This window comes from Vigna unguiculata, chromosome 10 (assembly GCF_037176805.1).
Source record: "Vigna unguiculata cultivar grain cowpea cultivar isolate G323 ecotype 2 chromosome 10, ASM3717680v1, whole genome shotgun sequence".
Classification (NCBI taxonomy): domain Eukaryota; kingdom Viridiplantae; phylum Streptophyta; class Magnoliopsida; order Fabales; family Fabaceae; genus Vigna; species Vigna unguiculata.
In genome coordinates, this window is record NC_140801.1 from 39,682,845 (window position 1) to 39,698,814 (window position 15,970).

At 44.8% G+C, this 15,970-nt stretch overlaps 34 non-coding genes and 12 pseudogenes across 34 annotated transcripts; all 46 read right to left on the reverse strand.

Annotated features, from left to right (window-relative positions):
- Positions 1-8: 8 nt before the first annotated feature.
- On the reverse strand, positions 9-127 carry LOC146883091 (5S ribosomal RNA). The gene has a single exon (XR_014985640.1). It is a non-coding gene; the product is annotated as a 5S ribosomal RNA (ribosomal RNA).
- A 214-nt stretch (positions 128-341) lies between these two features.
- On the reverse strand, positions 342-460 carry LOC146883092 (5S ribosomal RNA). The gene has a single exon (XR_014986091.1). It is a non-coding gene; the product is annotated as a 5S ribosomal RNA (ribosomal RNA).
- Positions 461-675: 215 nt separating this feature from the next.
- Positions 676-794, reverse strand: LOC146883093 (5S ribosomal RNA). The gene has a single exon (XR_014985492.1). It is a non-coding gene; the product is annotated as a 5S ribosomal RNA (ribosomal RNA).
- Positions 795-1,008: 214 nt separating this feature from the next.
- On the reverse strand, positions 1,009-1,127 carry LOC146883094 (5S ribosomal RNA). Its single transcript, XR_014985560.1, has one exon. It is a non-coding gene; the product is annotated as a 5S ribosomal RNA (ribosomal RNA).
- A 215-nt stretch (positions 1,128-1,342) lies between these two features.
- Positions 1,343-1,461, reverse strand: LOC146883095 (5S ribosomal RNA). The gene has a single exon (XR_014985850.1). It is a non-coding gene; the product is annotated as a 5S ribosomal RNA (ribosomal RNA).
- Positions 1,462-1,676: 215 nt separating this feature from the next.
- Positions 1,677-1,797, reverse strand: LOC146883096 (5S ribosomal RNA; annotated as a pseudogene).
- Positions 1,798-2,012: 215 nt separating this feature from the next.
- On the reverse strand, positions 2,013-2,131 carry LOC146883097 (5S ribosomal RNA). The gene has a single exon (XR_014985493.1). It is a non-coding gene; the product is annotated as a 5S ribosomal RNA (ribosomal RNA).
- A 214-nt stretch (positions 2,132-2,345) lies between these two features.
- Positions 2,346-2,464, reverse strand: LOC146883098 (5S ribosomal RNA). The gene has a single exon (XR_014985561.1). It is a non-coding gene; the product is annotated as a 5S ribosomal RNA (ribosomal RNA).
- A 215-nt stretch (positions 2,465-2,679) lies between these two features.
- LOC146883099 (5S ribosomal RNA) lies at positions 2,680-2,798 on the reverse strand. The gene has a single exon (XR_014985851.1). It is a non-coding gene; the product is annotated as a 5S ribosomal RNA (ribosomal RNA).
- A 215-nt stretch (positions 2,799-3,013) lies between these two features.
- LOC146883100 (5S ribosomal RNA) lies at positions 3,014-3,134 on the reverse strand (annotated as a pseudogene).
- A 215-nt stretch (positions 3,135-3,349) lies between these two features.
- Positions 3,350-3,468, reverse strand: LOC146883101 (5S ribosomal RNA). The gene has a single exon (XR_014986009.1). It is a non-coding gene; the product is annotated as a 5S ribosomal RNA (ribosomal RNA).
- A 215-nt stretch (positions 3,469-3,683) lies between these two features.
- LOC146883102 (5S ribosomal RNA) lies at positions 3,684-3,802 on the reverse strand. The gene has a single exon (XR_014986010.1). It is a non-coding gene; the product is annotated as a 5S ribosomal RNA (ribosomal RNA).
- Positions 3,803-4,017: 215 nt separating this feature from the next.
- Positions 4,018-4,136, reverse strand: LOC146883103 (5S ribosomal RNA). The gene has a single exon (XR_014986011.1). It is a non-coding gene; the product is annotated as a 5S ribosomal RNA (ribosomal RNA).
- A 215-nt stretch (positions 4,137-4,351) lies between these two features.
- Positions 4,352-4,470, reverse strand: LOC146883104 (5S ribosomal RNA). Its single transcript, XR_014986012.1, has one exon. It is a non-coding gene; the product is annotated as a 5S ribosomal RNA (ribosomal RNA).
- Positions 4,471-4,685: 215 nt separating this feature from the next.
- Positions 4,686-4,804, reverse strand: LOC146883105 (5S ribosomal RNA). The gene has a single exon (XR_014986013.1). It is a non-coding gene; the product is annotated as a 5S ribosomal RNA (ribosomal RNA).
- A 215-nt stretch (positions 4,805-5,019) lies between these two features.
- LOC146883106 (5S ribosomal RNA) lies at positions 5,020-5,138 on the reverse strand. Its single transcript, XR_014985852.1, has one exon. It is a non-coding gene; the product is annotated as a 5S ribosomal RNA (ribosomal RNA).
- A 215-nt stretch (positions 5,139-5,353) lies between these two features.
- On the reverse strand, positions 5,354-5,474 carry LOC146883107 (5S ribosomal RNA; annotated as a pseudogene).
- Positions 5,475-5,689: 215 nt separating this feature from the next.
- LOC146883108 (5S ribosomal RNA) lies at positions 5,690-5,808 on the reverse strand. Its single transcript, XR_014985494.1, has one exon. It is a non-coding gene; the product is annotated as a 5S ribosomal RNA (ribosomal RNA).
- Positions 5,809-6,022: 214 nt separating this feature from the next.
- LOC146883109 (5S ribosomal RNA) lies at positions 6,023-6,141 on the reverse strand. The gene has a single exon (XR_014985562.1). It is a non-coding gene; the product is annotated as a 5S ribosomal RNA (ribosomal RNA).
- Positions 6,142-6,357: 216 nt separating this feature from the next.
- Positions 6,358-6,476, reverse strand: LOC146883110 (5S ribosomal RNA). The gene has a single exon (XR_014986014.1). It is a non-coding gene; the product is annotated as a 5S ribosomal RNA (ribosomal RNA).
- Positions 6,477-6,691: 215 nt separating this feature from the next.
- On the reverse strand, positions 6,692-6,812 carry LOC146883111 (5S ribosomal RNA; annotated as a pseudogene).
- A 215-nt stretch (positions 6,813-7,027) lies between these two features.
- Positions 7,028-7,146, reverse strand: LOC146883112 (5S ribosomal RNA). The gene has a single exon (XR_014985853.1). It is a non-coding gene; the product is annotated as a 5S ribosomal RNA (ribosomal RNA).
- A 216-nt stretch (positions 7,147-7,362) lies between these two features.
- Positions 7,363-7,481, reverse strand: LOC146883113 (5S ribosomal RNA). The gene has a single exon (XR_014986015.1). It is a non-coding gene; the product is annotated as a 5S ribosomal RNA (ribosomal RNA).
- Positions 7,482-7,696: 215 nt separating this feature from the next.
- LOC146883114 (5S ribosomal RNA) lies at positions 7,697-7,817 on the reverse strand (annotated as a pseudogene).
- A 214-nt stretch (positions 7,818-8,031) lies between these two features.
- On the reverse strand, positions 8,032-8,150 carry LOC146883115 (5S ribosomal RNA). Its single transcript, XR_014985563.1, has one exon. It is a non-coding gene; the product is annotated as a 5S ribosomal RNA (ribosomal RNA).
- A 215-nt stretch (positions 8,151-8,365) lies between these two features.
- On the reverse strand, positions 8,366-8,486 carry LOC146883116 (5S ribosomal RNA; annotated as a pseudogene).
- A 214-nt stretch (positions 8,487-8,700) lies between these two features.
- On the reverse strand, positions 8,701-8,819 carry LOC146883117 (5S ribosomal RNA). The gene has a single exon (XR_014985564.1). It is a non-coding gene; the product is annotated as a 5S ribosomal RNA (ribosomal RNA).
- A 214-nt stretch (positions 8,820-9,033) lies between these two features.
- LOC146883118 (5S ribosomal RNA) lies at positions 9,034-9,152 on the reverse strand. Its single transcript, XR_014985512.1, has one exon. It is a non-coding gene; the product is annotated as a 5S ribosomal RNA (ribosomal RNA).
- A 214-nt stretch (positions 9,153-9,366) lies between these two features.
- LOC146883119 (5S ribosomal RNA) lies at positions 9,367-9,487 on the reverse strand (annotated as a pseudogene).
- Positions 9,488-9,702: 215 nt separating this feature from the next.
- LOC146883120 (5S ribosomal RNA) lies at positions 9,703-9,821 on the reverse strand. Its single transcript, XR_014986016.1, has one exon. It is a non-coding gene; the product is annotated as a 5S ribosomal RNA (ribosomal RNA).
- Positions 9,822-10,036: 215 nt separating this feature from the next.
- LOC146883121 (5S ribosomal RNA) lies at positions 10,037-10,155 on the reverse strand. The gene has a single exon (XR_014986017.1). It is a non-coding gene; the product is annotated as a 5S ribosomal RNA (ribosomal RNA).
- Positions 10,156-10,370: 215 nt separating this feature from the next.
- LOC146883122 (5S ribosomal RNA) lies at positions 10,371-10,489 on the reverse strand. The gene has a single exon (XR_014986018.1). It is a non-coding gene; the product is annotated as a 5S ribosomal RNA (ribosomal RNA).
- A 215-nt stretch (positions 10,490-10,704) lies between these two features.
- On the reverse strand, positions 10,705-10,823 carry LOC146883123 (5S ribosomal RNA). The gene has a single exon (XR_014986019.1). It is a non-coding gene; the product is annotated as a 5S ribosomal RNA (ribosomal RNA).
- A 215-nt stretch (positions 10,824-11,038) lies between these two features.
- LOC146883124 (5S ribosomal RNA) lies at positions 11,039-11,157 on the reverse strand. The gene has a single exon (XR_014986020.1). It is a non-coding gene; the product is annotated as a 5S ribosomal RNA (ribosomal RNA).
- Positions 11,158-11,371: 214 nt separating this feature from the next.
- Positions 11,372-11,490, reverse strand: LOC146883125 (5S ribosomal RNA). The gene has a single exon (XR_014985641.1). It is a non-coding gene; the product is annotated as a 5S ribosomal RNA (ribosomal RNA).
- A 214-nt stretch (positions 11,491-11,704) lies between these two features.
- On the reverse strand, positions 11,705-11,823 carry LOC146883126 (5S ribosomal RNA). Its single transcript, XR_014986055.1, has one exon. It is a non-coding gene; the product is annotated as a 5S ribosomal RNA (ribosomal RNA).
- A 214-nt stretch (positions 11,824-12,037) lies between these two features.
- On the reverse strand, positions 12,038-12,156 carry LOC146883127 (5S ribosomal RNA; annotated as a pseudogene).
- A 214-nt stretch (positions 12,157-12,370) lies between these two features.
- On the reverse strand, positions 12,371-12,489 carry LOC146883128 (5S ribosomal RNA; annotated as a pseudogene).
- Positions 12,490-13,005: 516 nt separating this feature from the next.
- LOC146883129 (5S ribosomal RNA) lies at positions 13,006-13,124 on the reverse strand. Its single transcript, XR_014985529.1, has one exon. It is a non-coding gene; the product is annotated as a 5S ribosomal RNA (ribosomal RNA).
- A 214-nt stretch (positions 13,125-13,338) lies between these two features.
- On the reverse strand, positions 13,339-13,457 carry LOC146883130 (5S ribosomal RNA). The gene has a single exon (XR_014985530.1). It is a non-coding gene; the product is annotated as a 5S ribosomal RNA (ribosomal RNA).
- Positions 13,458-13,671: 214 nt separating this feature from the next.
- On the reverse strand, positions 13,672-13,790 carry LOC146883131 (5S ribosomal RNA; annotated as a pseudogene).
- Positions 13,791-14,307: 517 nt separating this feature from the next.
- Positions 14,308-14,426, reverse strand: LOC146883132 (5S ribosomal RNA; annotated as a pseudogene).
- Positions 14,427-14,641: 215 nt separating this feature from the next.
- LOC146883133 (5S ribosomal RNA) lies at positions 14,642-14,760 on the reverse strand (annotated as a pseudogene).
- Positions 14,761-14,975: 215 nt separating this feature from the next.
- LOC146883134 (5S ribosomal RNA) lies at positions 14,976-15,094 on the reverse strand. Its single transcript, XR_014985555.1, has one exon. It is a non-coding gene; the product is annotated as a 5S ribosomal RNA (ribosomal RNA).
- Positions 15,095-15,309: 215 nt separating this feature from the next.
- On the reverse strand, positions 15,310-15,428 carry LOC146883135 (5S ribosomal RNA). Its single transcript, XR_014986021.1, has one exon. It is a non-coding gene; the product is annotated as a 5S ribosomal RNA (ribosomal RNA).
- A 214-nt stretch (positions 15,429-15,642) lies between these two features.
- On the reverse strand, positions 15,643-15,761 carry LOC146883136 (5S ribosomal RNA). The gene has a single exon (XR_014986024.1). It is a non-coding gene; the product is annotated as a 5S ribosomal RNA (ribosomal RNA).
- Positions 15,762-15,970: the final 209 nt, after the last annotated feature.

A 15,970-nucleotide genomic window follows, 5' to 3' on the forward strand; every position in this document is an offset into this window, starting at 1 on the left:
GTAAAAAAGAGGTGCAACACGAGTACTTACCAGGAGGTCACCCATCCTAGTACTACTCTCGCCCAAGCACGCTTGACTACGGAGTTCTGATGGGATCCGGTGCATTAGTGCTGGTATGATCGCACCTGTCAAGTATTGCACGATCAATGTATATATGGGTTTCGCATTGGGCCTGAGTTTGAAAACTTGGTGAGGCGCGGGGCCCGGGGACGTGAAGTGGGTTGTTTGTGTCCGAATAAATTTTGGTAACAGTAGTTTGAGTCATTTAGGTGGTACTATTGGATTTAATTGCAAAAAACGGTGATGAAAATGGCGTAAAAAAAAGGAAAAAACGTAAAAAAGAGGTGCAACACGAGGACTTCCCAGGAGGTCACCCATCCTACTACTACTCTCGCCCAAGCACGCTTGACTGCGGAGTTCTGATGGGATCCGGTGCATTAGTGCTGGTATGATCGCACCTGTCAAGTATTGCACGATCAATGTATATATGGGTTTCGCATTGGGCCTAAGTTTGAAAACTTGGTGAGGCGCGGGGCCCGGGGACGTGAAGTGGGTTGTTTGTGTCCGAATAAATTTTGGTAACAGTAGTTTGAGTCATTTAGGTGGTACTATTGGATTTAATTGCAAAAAACGGTGATGAAAATGGCGTAAAAAAAAAGAAAAAAACGTAAAAAAGAGGTGCAACACGAGGACTTCCCAGGAGGTCACCCATCCTAGTACTACTCTCGCCCAAGCACGCTTAACTGCGGGGTTCTGATGGGATCCGGTGCATTAGTGCTGGTATGATCGCACCTGTCAAGTATTGCACGATCAATGTATATATGGGTTTCGCATTGGGCCTAAGTTTGAAAACTTGGTGAGGCGCGGGGCCCGGGGACGTGAAGTGGGTTGTTTGTGTCCGAATAAATTTTGGTAACAGTAGTTTGAGTCATTTAGGTGGTACTATTGGATTTAATTGCAAAAAACGGTGATGAAAATGGCGTAAAAAAAAGAAAAAAACGTAAAAAAGAGGTGCAACACGAGGACTTCCCAGGAGGTCACCCATCCTAGTACTACTCTCGCCCAAGCACGCTTGACTGCGGAGTTCTGATGGGATCCGGTGCATTAATGCTAGTATGATCGCACCTGTCAAGTATTGCACGATCAATGTATATATGGGTTTCGCATTGGGCCTAAGTTTGAAAACTTGGTGAGGCGCGGGGCCCGGGGACGTGAAGTGGGTTGTTTGTGTCCGAATAAATTTTGGTAACAGTAGTTTGAGTCATTTAGGTGGTACTATTGGATTTAATTGCAAAAAACGGTGATGAAAATGGCGTAAAAAAAAAGAAAAAAACGTAAAAAAGAGGTGCAACACGAGGACTTCCCAGGAGGTCACCCATCCTAGTACTACTCTCGCCCAAGCACGCTTAACTGCGGAGTTCTGATGGGATCCGGTGCATTAGTGCTGGTATGATCGCACCTGTCAAGTATTGCACGATCAATGTATATATGGGTTTCGCATTGGGCCTAAGTTTGAAAACTTGGTGAGGCGCGGGGCCCGGGGACGTGAAGTGGGTTGTTTGTGTCCGAATAAATTTTGGTAACAGTAGTTTGAGTCATTTAGGTGGTACTATTGGATTTAATTGCAAAAAACAGTGATGAAAATGGCGTAAAAAAAAAGAAAAAAACGTAAAAAAGAGGTGCAACACGAGGACTTCCCAGGAGGTCACCCATCCTAGTACTACTCTAGCGCCCAAGCACGCTTAACTGCGGGGTTCTGATGGGATCCGGTGCATTAGTGCTGGTATGATCGCACCTGTCAAGTATTGCACGATCAATGTATATATGGGTTTCGCATTGGGCCTAAGTTTGAAAACTTGGTGAGGCGCGGGGCCCGGGGACGTGAAGTGGGTTGTTTGTGTCCGAATAAATTTTGGTAACAGTAGTTTGAGTCATTTAGGTGGTACTATTGGATTTAATTGCAAAAAACGGTGATGAAAATGGCGTAAAAAAAAAGAAAAAAACGTAAAAAAGAGGTGCAACACGAGGACTTCCCAGGAGGTCACCCATCCTAGTACTACTCTCGCCCAAGCACGCTTAACTGCGGGGTTCTGATGGGATCCGGTGCATTAGTGCTGGTATGATCGCACCTGTCAAGTATTGCACGATCAATGTATATATGGGTTTCGCATTGGGCCTAAGTTTGAAAACTTGGTGAGGCGCGGGGCCCGGGGACGTGAAGTGGGTTGTTTGTGTCCGAATAAATTTTGGTAACAGTAGTTTGAGTCATTTAGGTGGTACTATTGGATTTAATTGCAAAAAACGGTGATGAAAATGGCGTAAAAAAAAGAAAAAAACGTAAAAAAGAGGTGCAACACGAGGACTTCCCAGGAGGTCACCCATCCTAGTACTACTCTCGCCCAAGCACGCTTGACTGCGGAGTTCTGATGGGATCCGGTGCATTAATGCTAGTATGATCGCACCTGTCAAGTATTGCACGATCAATGTATATATGGGTTTCGCATTGGGCCTAAGTTTGAAAACTTGGTGAGGCGCGGGGCCCGGGGACGTGAAGTGGGTTGTTTGTGTCCGAATAAATTTTGGTAACAGTAGTTTGAGTCATTTAGGTGGTACTATTGGATTTAATTGCAAAAAACGGTGATGAAAATGGCGTAAAAAAAAAGAAAAAAACGTAAAAAAGAGGTGCAACACGAGGACTTCCCAGGAGGTCACCCATCCTAGTACTACTCTCGCCCAAGCACGCTTAACTGCGGAGTTCTGATGGGATCCGGTGCATTAGTGCTGGTATGATCGCACCTGTCAAGTATTGCACGATCAATGTATATATGGGTTTCGCATTGGGCCTAAGTTTGAAAACTTGGTGAGGCGCGGGGCCCGGGGACGTGAAGTGGGTTGTTTGTGTCCGAATAAATTTTGGTAACAGTAGTTTGAGTCATTTAGGTGGTACTATTGGATTTAATTGCAAAAAACAGTGATGAAAATGGCGTAAAAAAAAAGAAAAAAACGTAAAAAAGAGGTGCAACACGAGGACTTCCCAGGAGGTCACCCATCCTAGTACTACTCTAGCGCCCAAGCACGCTTAACTGCGGGGTTCTGATGGGATCCGGTGCATTAGTGCTGGTATGATCGCACCTGTCAAGTATTGCACGATCAATGTATATATGGGTTTCGCATTGGGCCTAAGTTTGAAAACTTGGTGAGGCGCGGGGCCCGGGGACGTGAAGTGGGTTGTTTGTGTCCGAATAAATTTTGGTAACAGTAGTTTGAGTCATTTAGGTGGTACTATTGGATTTAATTGCAAAAAACGGTGATGAAAATGGCGTAAAAAAAAAGAAAAAAACGTAAAAAAGAGGTGCAACACGAGGACTTCCCAGGAGGTCACCCATCCTAGTACTACTCTCGCCCAAGCACGCTTGACTGCGGAGTTCTGATGGGATCCGGTGCATTAGTGCTGGTATGATCGCACCTGTCAAGTATTGCACGATCAATGTATATATGGGTTTCGCATTGGGCCTAAGTTTGAAAACTTGGTGAGGCGCGGGGCCCGGGGACGTGAAGTGGGTTGTTTGTGTCCGAATAAATTTTGGTAACAGTAGTTTGAGTCATTTAGGTGGTACTATTGGATTTAATTGCAAAAAACGGTGATGAAAATGGCGTAAAAAAAAAGAAAAAAACGTAAAAAAGAGGTGCAACACGAGGACTTCCCAGGAGGTCACCCATCCTAGTACTACTCTCGCCCAAGCACGCTTGACTGCGGAGTTCTGATGGGATCCGGTGCATTAGTGCTGGTATGATCGCACCTGTCAAGTATTGCACGATCAATGTATATATGGGTTTCGCATTGGGCCTAAGTTTGAAAACTTGGTGAGGCGCGGGGCCCGGGGACGTGAAGTGGGTTGTTTGTGTCCGAATAAATTTTGGTAACAGTAGTTTGAGTCATTTAGGCGGTACTATTGGATTTAATTGCAAAAAACGGTGATGAAAATGGCGTAAAAAAAAAGAAAAAAACGTAAAAAAGAGGTGCAACACGAGGACTTCCCAGGAGGTCACCCATCCTAGTACTACTCTCGCCCAAGCACGCTTGACTGCGGAGTTCTGATGGGATCCGGTGCATTAGTGCTGGTATGATCGCACCTGTCAAGTATTGCACGATCAATGTATATATGGGTTTCGCATTGGGCCTAAGTTTGAAAACTTGGTGAGGCGCGGGGCCCGGGGACGTGAAGTGGGTTGTTTGTGTCCGAATAAATTTTGGTAACAGTAGTTTGAGTCATTTAGGTGGTACTATTGGATTTAATTGCAAAAAACGGTGATGAAAATGGCGTAAAAAAAAAGAAAAAAACGTAAAAAAGAGGTGCAACACGAGGACTTCCCAGGAGGTCACCCATCCTAGTACTACTCTCGCCCAAGCACGCTTGACTGCGGAGTTCTGATGGGATCCGGTGCATTAGTGCTGGTATGATCGCACCTGTCAAGTATTGCACGATCAATGTATATATGGGTTTCGCATTGGGCCTAAGTTTGAAAACTTGGTGAGGCGCGGGGCCCGGGGACGTGAAGTGGGTTGTTTGTGTCCGAATAAATTTTGGTAACAGTAGTTTGAGTCATTTAGGTGGTACTATTGGATTTAATTGCAAAAAATGGTGATGAAAATGGCGTAAAAAAAAAGAAAAAAACGTAAAAAAGAGGTGCAACACGAGGACTTCCCAGGAGGTCACCCATCCTAGTACTACTCTCGCCCAAGCACGCTTGACTGCGGAGTTCTGATGGGATCCGGTGCATTAGTGCTGGTATGATCGCACCTGTCAAGTATTGCACGATCAATGTATATATGGGTTTCGCATTGGGCCTAAGTTTGAAAACTTGGTGAGGCGCGGGGCCCGGGGACGTGAAGTGGGTTGTTTGTGTCCGAATAAATTTTGGTAACAGTAGTTTGAGTCATTTAGGTGGTACTATTGGATTTAATTGCAAAAAACGGTGATGAAAATGGCGTAAAAAAAAAGAAAAAAACGTAAAAAAGAGGTGCAACACGAGGACTTCCCAGGAGGTCACCCATCCTAGTACTACTCTCGCCCAAGCACGCTTAACTGCGGAGTTCTGATGGGATCCGGTGCATTAGTGCTGGTATGATCGCACCTGTCAAGTATTGCACGATCAATGTATATATGGGTTTCGCATTGGGCCTAAGTTTGAAAACTTGGTGAGGCGCGGGGCCCGGGGACGTGAAGTGGGTTGTTTGTGTCCGAATAAATTTTGGTAACAGTAGTTTGAGTCATTTAGGTGGTACTATTGGATTTAATTGCAAAAAACAGTGATGAAAATGGCGTAAAAAAAAAGAAAAAAACGTAAAAAAGAGGTGCAACACGAGGACTTCCCAGGAGGTCACCCATCCTAGTACTACTCTAGCGCCCAAGCACGCTTAACTGCGGGGTTCTGATGGGATCCGGTGCATTAGTGCTGGTATGATCGCACCTGTCAAGTATTGCACGATCAATGTATATATGGGTTTCGCATTGGGCCTAAGTTTGAAAACTTGGTGAGGCGCGGGGCCCGGGGACGTGAAGTGGGTTGTTTGTGTCCGAATAAATTTTGGTAACAGTAGTTTGAGTCATTTAGGTGGTACTATTGGATTTAATTGCAAAAAACGGTGATGAAAATGGCGTAAAAAAAAAGAAAAAAACGTAAAAAAGAGGTGCAACACGAGGACTTCCCAGGAGGTCACCCATCCTAGTACTACTCTCGCCCAAGCACGCTTAACTGCGGGGTTCTGATGGGATCCGGTGCATTAGTGCTGGTATGATCGCACCTGTCAAGTATTGCACGATCAATGTATATATGGGTTTCGCATTGGGCCTAAGTTTGAAAACTTGGTGAGGCGCGGGGCCCGGGGACGTGAAGTGGGTTGTTTGTGTCCGAATAAATTTTGGTAACAGTAGTTTGAGTCATTTAGGTGGTACTATTGGATTTAATTGCAAAAAACGGTGATGAAAATGGCGTAAAAAAAAGAAAAAAACGTAAAAAAGAGGTGCAACACGAGGACTTCCCAGGAGGTCACCCATCCTAGTACTACTCTCGCCCAAGCACGCTTGACTGCGGAGTTCTGATGGGATCCGGTGCATTAATGCTAGTATGATCGCACCTGTCAAGTATTGCACGATCAATGTATATATGGGTTTCGCATTGGGCCTAAGTTTGAAAACTTGGTGAGGCGCGGGGCCCGGGGACGTGAAGTGGGTTGTTTGTGTCCGAATAAATTTTGGTAACAGTAGTTTGAGTCATTTAGGTGGTACTATTGGATTTAATTGCAAAAAACGGTGATGAAAATGGCGTAAAAAAAAAAGAAAAAAACGTAAAAAAGAGGTGCAACACGAGGACTTCCCAGGAGGTCACCCATCCTAGTACTACTCTCGCCCAAGCACGCTTGACTGCGGAGTTCTGATGGGATCCGGTGCATTAGTGCTGGTATGATCGCACCTGTCAAGTATTGCACGATCAATGTATATATGGGTTTCGCATTGGGCCTAAGTTTGAAAACTTGGTGAGGCGCGGGGCCCGGGGACGTGAAGTGGGTTGTTTGTGTCCGAATAAATTTTGGTAACAGTAGTTTGAGTCATTTAGGTGGTACTATTGGATTTAATTGCAAAAAACGGTGATGAAAATGGCGTAAAAAAAAAGAAAAAAACGTAAAAAAGAGGTGCAACACGAGGACTTCCCAGGAGGTCACCCATCCTAGTACTACTCTAGCGCCCAAGCACGCTTAACTGCGGGGTTCTGATGGGATCCGGTGCATTAGTGCTGGTATGATCGCACCTGTCAAGTATTGCACGATCAATGTATATATGGGTTTCGCATTGGGCCTAAGTTTGAAAACTTGGTGAGGCGCGGGGCCCGGGGACGTGAAGTGGGTTGTTTGTGTCCGAATAAATTTTGGTAACAGTAGTTTGAGTCATTTAGGTGGTACTATTGGATTTAATTGCAAAAAACGGTGATGAAAATGGCGTAAAAAAAAAGAAAAAAACGTAAAAAAGAGGTGCAACACGAGGACTTCCCAGGAGGTCACCCATCCTAGTACTACTCTCGCCCAAGCACGCTTAACTGCGGAGTTCTGATGGGATCCGGTGCATTAGTGCTGGTATGATCGCACCTGTCAAGTATTGCACGATCAATGTATATATGGGTTTCGCATTGGGCCTAAGTTTGAAAACTTGGTGAGGCGCGGGGCCCGGGGACGTGAAGTGGGTTGTTTGTGTCCGAATAAATTTTGGTAACAGTAGTTTGAGTCATTTAGGTGGTACTATTGGATTTAATTGCAAAAAACGGTGATGAAAATGGCGTAAAAAAAAAAGAAAAAAACGTAAAAAAGAGGTGCAACACGAGGACTTCCCAGGAGGTCACCCATCCTAGTACTACTCTCGCCCAAGCACGCTTGACTGCGGAGTTCTGATGGGATCCGGTGCATTAGTGCTGGTATGATCGCACCTGTCAAGTATTGCACGATCAATGTATATATGGGTTTCGCATTGGGCCTAAGTTTGAAAACTTGGTGAGGCGCGGGGCCCGGGGACGTGAAGTGGGTTGTTTGTGTCCGAATAAATTTTGGTAACAGTAGTTTGAGTCATTTAGGTGGTACTATTGGATTTAATTGCAAAAAACGGTGATGAAAATGGCGTAAAAAAAAAGAAAAAAACGTAAAAAAGAGGTGCAACACGAGGACTTCCCAGGAGGTCACCCATCCTAGTACTACTCTAGCGCCCAAGCACGCTTAACTGCGGGGTTCTGATGGGATCCGGTGCATTAGTGCTGGTATGATCGCACCTGTCAAGTATTGCACGATCAATGTATATATGGGTTTCGCATTGGGCCTAAGTTTGAAAACTTGGTGAGGCGCGGGGCCCGGGGACGTGAAGTGGGTTGTTTGTGTCCGAATAAATTTTGGTAACAGTAGTTTGAGTCATTTAGGTGGTACTATTGGATTTAATTGCAAAAAACGGTGATAAAAATGGCGTAAAAAAAAGAAAAAAACGTAAAAAAGAGGTGCAACACGAGGACTTCCCAGGAGGTCACCCATCCTAGTACTACTCTCGCCCAAGCACGCTTGACTGCGGAGTTCTGATGGGATCCGGTGCATTAATGCTAGTATGATCGCACCTGTCAAGTATTGCACGATCAATGTATATATGGGTTTCGCATTGGGCCTAAGTTTGAAAACTTGGTGAGGCGCGGGGCCCGGGGACGTGAAGTGGGTTGTTTGTGTCCGAATAAATTTTGGTAACAGTAGTTTGAGTCATTTAGGTGGTACTATTGGATTTAATTGCAAAAAACGGTGATGAAAATGGCGTAAAAAAAAAGAAAAAAACGTAAAAAAGAGGTGCAACACGAGGACTTCCCAGGAGGTCACCCATCCTAGTACTACTCTAGCGCCCAAGCACGCTTAACTGCGGGGTTCTGATGGGATCCGGTGCATTAGTGCTGGTATGATCGCACCTGTCAAGTATTGCACGATCAATGTATATATGGGTTTCGCATTGGGCCTAAGTTTGAAAACTTGGTGAGGCGCGGGGCCCGGGGACGTGAAGTGGGTTGTTTGTGTCCGAATAAATTTTGGTAACAGTAGTTTGAGTCATTTAGGTGGTACTATTGGATTTAATTGCAAAAAACGGTGATGAAAATGGCGTAAAAAAAAGAAAAAAACGTAAAAAAGAGGTGCAACACGAGGACTTCCCAGGAGGTCACCCATCCTAGTACTACTCTCGCCCAAGCACGCTTGACTGCGGAGTTCTGATGGGATCCGGTGCATTAATGCTAGTATGATCGCACCTGTCAAGTATTGCACGATCAATGTATATATGGGTTTCGCATTGGGCCTAAGTTTGAAAACTTGGTGAGGCGCGGGGCCCGGGGACATGAAGTGGGTTGTTTGTGTCCGAATAAATTTTGGTAACAGTAGTTTGAGTCATTTAGGTGGTACTATTGGATTTAATTGCAAAAAACGGTGATGAAAATGGCGTAAAAAAAAGAAAAAAACGTAAAAAAGAGGTGCAACATGAGGACTTCCCAGGAGGTCACCCATCCTAGTACTACTCTCGCCCAAGCACGCTTAACTGCGGAGTTCTGATGGGATCCGGTGCATTAGTGCTGGTATGATCGCACCTGTCATGTATTGCACGATCAATGTATATATGGGTTTCGCATTGGGCCTAAGTGTGAAAACTTGGTGAGGCGCGGGGCCCGGGGACGTGAAGTGGGTTGTTTGTGTCCGAATAAATTTTGGTAACAGTAGTTTGAGTCATTTAGGTGGTACTATTGGATTTAATTGCAAAAAACGGTGATGAAAATGGCGTAAAAAAAAGAAAAAAACGTAAAAAAGAGGTGCAACACGAGGACTTCCCAGGAGGTCACCCATCCTAGTACTACTCTAGCGCCCAAGCACGCTTAACTGCGGGGTTCTGATGGGATCCGGTGCATTAGTGCTGGTATGATCGCACCTGTCAAGTATTGCACGATCAATGTATATATGGGTTTCGCATTGGGCCTAAGTTTGAAAACTTGGTGAGGCGCGGGGCCCGGGGACGTGAAGTGGGTTGTTTGTGTCCGAATAAATTTTGGTAACAGTAGTTTGAGTCATTTAGGTGGTACTATTGGATTTAATTGCAAAAAACGGTGATGAAAATGGCGTAAAAAAAAAGAAAAAAACGTAAAAAAGAGGTGCAACACGAGGACTTCCCAGGAGGTCACCCATCCTAGTACTACTCTCGCCCAAGCACGCTTGACTGCGGAGTTCTGATGGGATCCGGTGCATTAGTGCTGGTATGATCGCACCTGTCAAGTATTGCACGATCAATGTATATATGGGTTTCGCATTGGGCCTAAGTTTGAAAACTTGGTGAGGCGCGGGGCCCGGGGACGTGAAGTGGGTTGTTTGTGTCCGAATAAATTTTGGTAACAGTAGTTTGAGTCATTTAGGTGGTACTATTGGATTTAATTGCAAAAAACGGTGATGAAAATGGCGTAAAAAAAAAGAAAAAAACGTAAAAAAGAGGTGCAACACGAGGACTTCCCAGGAGGTCACCCATCCTAGTACTACTCTCGCCCAAGCACGCTTGACTGCGGAGTTCTGATGGGATCCGGTGCATTAGTGCTGGTATGATCGCACCTGTCAAGTATTGCACGATCAATGTATATATGGGTTTCGCATTGGGCCTAAGTTTGAAAACTTGGTGAGGCGCGGGGCCCGGGGACGTGAAGTGGGTTGTTTGTGTCCGAATAAATTTTGGTAACAGTAGTTTGAGTCATTTAGGCGGTACTATTGGATTTAATTGCAAAAAACGGTGATGAAAATGGCGTAAAAAAAAAGAAAAAAACGTAAAAAAGAGGTGCAACACGAGGACTTCCCAGGAGGTCACCCATCCTAGTACTACTCTCGCCCAAGCACGCTTGACTGCGGAGTTCTGATGGGATCCGGTGCATTAGTGCTGGTATGATCGCACCTGTCAAGTATTGCACGATCAATGTATATATGGGTTTCGCATTGGGCCTAAGTTTGAAAACTTGGTGAGGCGCGGGGCCCGGGGACGTGAAGTGGGTTGTTTGTGTCCGAATAAATTTTGGTAACAGTAGTTTGAGTCATTTAGGTGGTACTATTGGATTTAATTGCAAAAAACGGTGATGAAAATGGCGTAAAAAAAAAGAAAAAAACGTAAAAAAGAGGTGCAACACGAGGACTTCCCAGGAGGTCACCCATCCTAGTACTACTCTCGCCCAAGCACGCTTGACTGCGGAGTTCTGATGGGATCCGGTGCATTAGTGCTGGTATGATCGCACCTGTCAAGTATTGCACGATCAATGTATATATGGGTTTCGCATTGGGCCTAAGTTTGAAAACTTGGTGAGGCGCGGGGCCCGGGGACGTGAAGTGGGTTGTTTGTGTCCGAATAAATTTTGGTAACAGTAGTTTGAGTCATTTAGGTGGTACTATTGGATTTAATTGCAAAAAATGGTGATGAAAATGGCGTAAAAAAAAAGAAAAAAACGTAAAAAAGAGGTGCAACACGAGGACTTCCCAGGAGGTCACCCATCCTAGTACTACTCTCGCCCAAGCACGCTTGACTGCGGAGTTCTGATGGGATCCGGTGCATTAGTGCTGGTATGATCGCACCTGTCAAGTATTGCACGATCAATGTATATATGGGTTTCGCATTGGGCCTAAGTTTGAAAACTTGGTGAGGCGCGGGGCCCGGGGACGTGAAGTGGGTTGTTTGTGTCCAAATAAATTTTGGTAACAGTAGTTTGAGTCATTTAGGTGGTACTATTGGATTTAATTGCAAAAAACGGTGATGAAAATGACGTAAAAAAAAGAAAAAAACGTAAAAAAGAGGTGCAACACGAGTACTTACCAGGAGGTCACCCATCCTAGTACTACTCTCGCCCAAGCACGCTTGACTACGGAGTTCTGATGGGATCCGGTGCATTAGTGCTGGTATGATCGCACCTGTCAAGTATTGCACGATCAATGTATATATGGGTTTCGCATTGGGCCTGAGTTTGAAAACTTGGTGAGGCGCGGGGCCCGGGGACGTGAAGTGGGTTGTTTGTGTCCGAATAAATTTTGGTAACAGTAGTTTGAGTCATTTAGGTGGTACTATTGGATTTAATTGCAAAAAACGGTGATGAAAATGGCGTAAAAAAAAGGAAAAAACGTAAAAAAGAGGTGCAACACGAGGACTTCCCAGGAGGTCACCCATCGTAGTACTACTCTCGCCCAAGCACGCTTAACTGCGGAGTTCTGATGGGATCCAGTGCATTAGTGCTGGTATGATCGCACCTGTCAAGTATTGCAAGATCAATGTAGATATGAGTCTCGCATTGGGCCTAAGTTTTAAAACTTGGTGAGGCGCGGGGCCCGGAGACGTGAAGTGGGTTGTTTGTGTCCGAATAAATTTTGGTAACAGTAGTTTGAATCATTTAGGTGGTACTATTGGATTTAATTGCAAAAAACGGTGATGAAAATGGCGTAAAAAAAAGAAAAAAACGTAAAAAAGTGGTGCAACACGAGGACTTCCCAAGAGGTCACCCATCCTCGTACTACTCTCGCCCAAGCACGCTTGACTGCGGAGTTTTAATGGGATCTGGTGCATTGGTGCTGGAACGGTCGCACATGTCAAGTATTGCACCATCAGTGTACATATGCATTTCGCATTTGGCCTAAGTTTGAAAACTTGGTGAGGCGCGGGGCCTGAGGACGTGAAATGGGTTGTTTGTGTCCGAATAAATTTTGGTAACAGTAGTTTGAATCATTTAGGTGGTACTATTGGATTTAATTGCAAAAAACGGTGATGAAAATGGCGTAAAAAAAAGAAAAAAACGTAAAAAAGTGGTGCAACACGAGGACTTCCCAGGAGGTCACCCATCCTCGTACTACTCTCGCCCAAGCACGCTTGACTGCGGAGTTTTAATGGGATCTGGTGCATTGGTGCTGGAACGGTCGCACATGTCAAGTATTGCACCATCAGTGTACATATGCATTTCGCATTTGGCCTAAGTTTGAAAACTTGGTGAGGCGCGGGGCCTGAGGACGTGAAATGGGTTGTTTGTGTCCGAATAAATTTTGGTAACAGTAGTTTGGGTCATTTAGGTGGACTATTGGATTTAATTGCAAAAAACGGTGATGAAAATGGCGTAAAAAAAAGAAAAAAACGTAAAAAAGAGGTGCAACACGAGGACTTCCCAGGAGGTCACCCATCGTGCGGAATTCTGATGGGATCCGGTGCATTAGTGCTGGTATGATCGCACCTGTCAAGTATTGCACGATCAATGTATATATGGGTTTCGCATTGGGCCTAAGTTTGAAAACTTGGTGAGGCGCGGGGCCCGGGGACGTGAAGTGGGTTGTTTGTGTCCGAATAAATTTTGGTAACAGTAGTTTGAGTCATTTAGGTGGTACTATTGGATTTAATTGCAAAAAACGGTGATGAAAATGGCGTAAAAAAAAGAAAAAAACGTAAAAAAGAGGTGCAACACGAGGACTTCCCAGGAGGTCACCCATCGTAGTACTACTCTCGTCCAAGCACGCTTAACTGCGGAGTTCTGATGGGATCCAGTGCATTAGTGCTGGTATGATCGCACCTGTCAAGTATTGCATGATCAATGTATATATGGGTTTCGCATTGGGCCTGAGTTTGAAAACTTGGTGAGGCGCGGGGCCCGGGGACGTGAAGTGGGTTGTTTGTGTCCGAATAAATTTTGGTAACAGTAGTTTGAGTCATTTAGGTGGTACTATTGGATTTAATTGCAAAAAACCGTGATGAAAATGGCGTAAAAAAAAGAAAAAAACGTAAAAAAGAGGTGCAACACGAGGACTTCCCAGGAGGTCACCCATCGTAGTACTACTCTCGTCCAAGCACGCTTAACTGCGGAGTTCTGATGGGATCCAGTGCATTAGTGCTGGTATGATCGCACCTGTCAAGTATTGCAAGATCAATGTAGATATGAGTCTCGCATTGGGCCTAAGTTTTAAAACTTGGTGAGGCGCGGGGCCCGGAGACGTGAAGTGGGTTGTTTGTGTCCGAATAAATTTTGGTAACAGTAGTTTGAATCATTTAGGTGGTACTATTGGATTTAATTGCAAAAAACGGTGATGAAAATGGCGTAAAAAAAAGAAAAAAACGTAAAAAAGTGGAGCAACACGAGGACTTCCCAGGAGGTCACCCATCCTCGTACTACTCTCGCCCAAGCACGCTTGACTGCGGAGTTTTAACGGGATCTGGTGCATTGGTGCTGGAACAGTCGCACATGTCAAGTATTGCACCATCGGTGTACATATGCATTTCGCATTTGGCCTAAGTTTGAAAACTTGGTGAGGCGCGGGGCCTGAGGACGTGAAATGGGTTGTTTGTGTCCGAATAAATTTTGGTAACAGTAGTTTGGGTCATTTAGGTGGACTATTGGATTTAATTGCAAAAAACGGTGATGAAAATGGCGTAAAAAAAAGAAAAAAACGTAAAAAAGAGGTGCAACACGAGGACTTCCCAGGAGGTCACCCATCGTGCGGAATTCTGATGGGATCCGGTGCATTAGTGCTGGTATGATCGCACCTGTCAAGTATTGCACGATCAATGTATATATGGGTTTCGCATTGGGCCTAAGTTTGAAAACTTGGTGAGGCGCGGGGCCCGGGGACGTGAAGTGGGTTGTTTGTGTCCGAATAAATTTTGGTAACAGTAGTTTGAGTCATTTAGGTGGTACTATTGGATTTAATTGCAAAAAACGGTGATGAAAATGGCGTAAAAAAAAGAAAAAAAACGTAAAAAAGAGGTGCAACACGAGGACTTCCCAGGAAGTCACCCATCCTAGTACTACTCTCGCTCAAGCACGCTTGACTGCGAAGTTCTGATGGGATCCAGTGCATTAGTGCTGGTATGATCGCACCTGTCATGTATTGCACGATTAATGTATATATGGGTTTCGCATTGGGCCTATGTTTGAAAACTTGGTGAGGCGCGGTGCCTGGGGACATGAAGTGGGTTGTTTGTGTCGGAATAAATTTTGGTAACAGTAGTTTGAGTCATTTAGGTGGTACAATTGGATTTAATTGCAAAAAACGGTGATGAAAATGGCGTAAAAAAAAGGAAAAAACGTCAAAAAAGATGTGCAACACGAGGACTTCCCAGGAGGTCACCCATCCTAGTACTACTCTCGCCCAACCACGCTTCAATGCGGAGTTCTGATGGGATCCAGTGCATTAGTGCTGGTATGATCGCACCTGTCAAGTATTGCAAGATCAATGTAGATATGAGTCTCGCATTGGGCCTAAGTTTTAAAACTTGGTGAGGCGCGGGGCCCGGGGACGTGAAGTGGGTTGTTTGTGTCCGAATAAATTTTGGTAACAGTAGTTTGAGTCATTTAGGTGGTACTATTGGATTTAATTGCAAAAAATGGTGATGAAAATGGCGTAAAAAAAAAGAAAAAAACGTAAAAAAGAGGTGCAACACGAGGACTTCCCAGGAGGTCACCCATCCTAGTACTACTCTCGCCCAAGCACGCTTGACTGCGGAGTTCTGATGGGATCTGGTGCATTAGTGCTGGTATGATCGCACCTGTCAAGTATTGCACGATCAATGTATATATGGGTTTCGCATTGGGCCTAAGTTTGAAAACTTGGTGAGGCGCGGGGCCCGGGGACGTGAAGTGGGTTGTTTGTGTCCGAATAAATTTTGGTAACAGTAGTTTGAGTCATTTAGGTGGTACTATTGGATTTAATTGCAAAAAACGGTGATGAAAATGGCGTAAAAAAAAAGAAAAAAACGTAAAAAAGAGGTGCAACACGAGGACTTCCCAGGAGGTCACCCATCCTAGTACTACTCTCGCCCAAGCACGCTTGACTGCGGAGTTCTGATGGGATCCGGTGCATTAGTGCTGGTATGATCGCACCTGTCAAGTATTGCACGATCAATGTATATATGGCTTTCGCATTGGGCCTAAGTTTGAAAACTTGGTGAGGCGCGGGGCCCGGGGACGTGAAGTGGGTTGTTTGTGTCCGAATAAATTTTGGTAACAGTAGTTTGAGTCATTTAGGTGGTACTATTGGATTTAATTGCAAAAAACGGTGATGAAAATGGCGTAAAAAAAAGAAAAAAACGTAAAAAAGAGGTGCAACACGAGGACTTCCCAGGAGGTCACCCATCCTAGTACTACTCTCGCCCAAACACGCTTAACTGCGGAGTTCTGATGGGATCCGGTGCATTAGTGCTGGTATGATCGCACCTGTCAAGTATTGCACGATCAATGTATATATGGGTTTCGCATTGGGCCTAAGTTTGAAAACTTGGTGAGGCGCGGGGCCCGGGGACGTGAAGTGGGTTGTTTGTGTCCGAATAAATTTTGGTAACAGTAGTTTGAGTCATTTAGGTGGTACTATTGGATTTAATTGCAAAAAACGGTGATGAAAATGGCGTAAAAAAAAAGAAAAAAACGT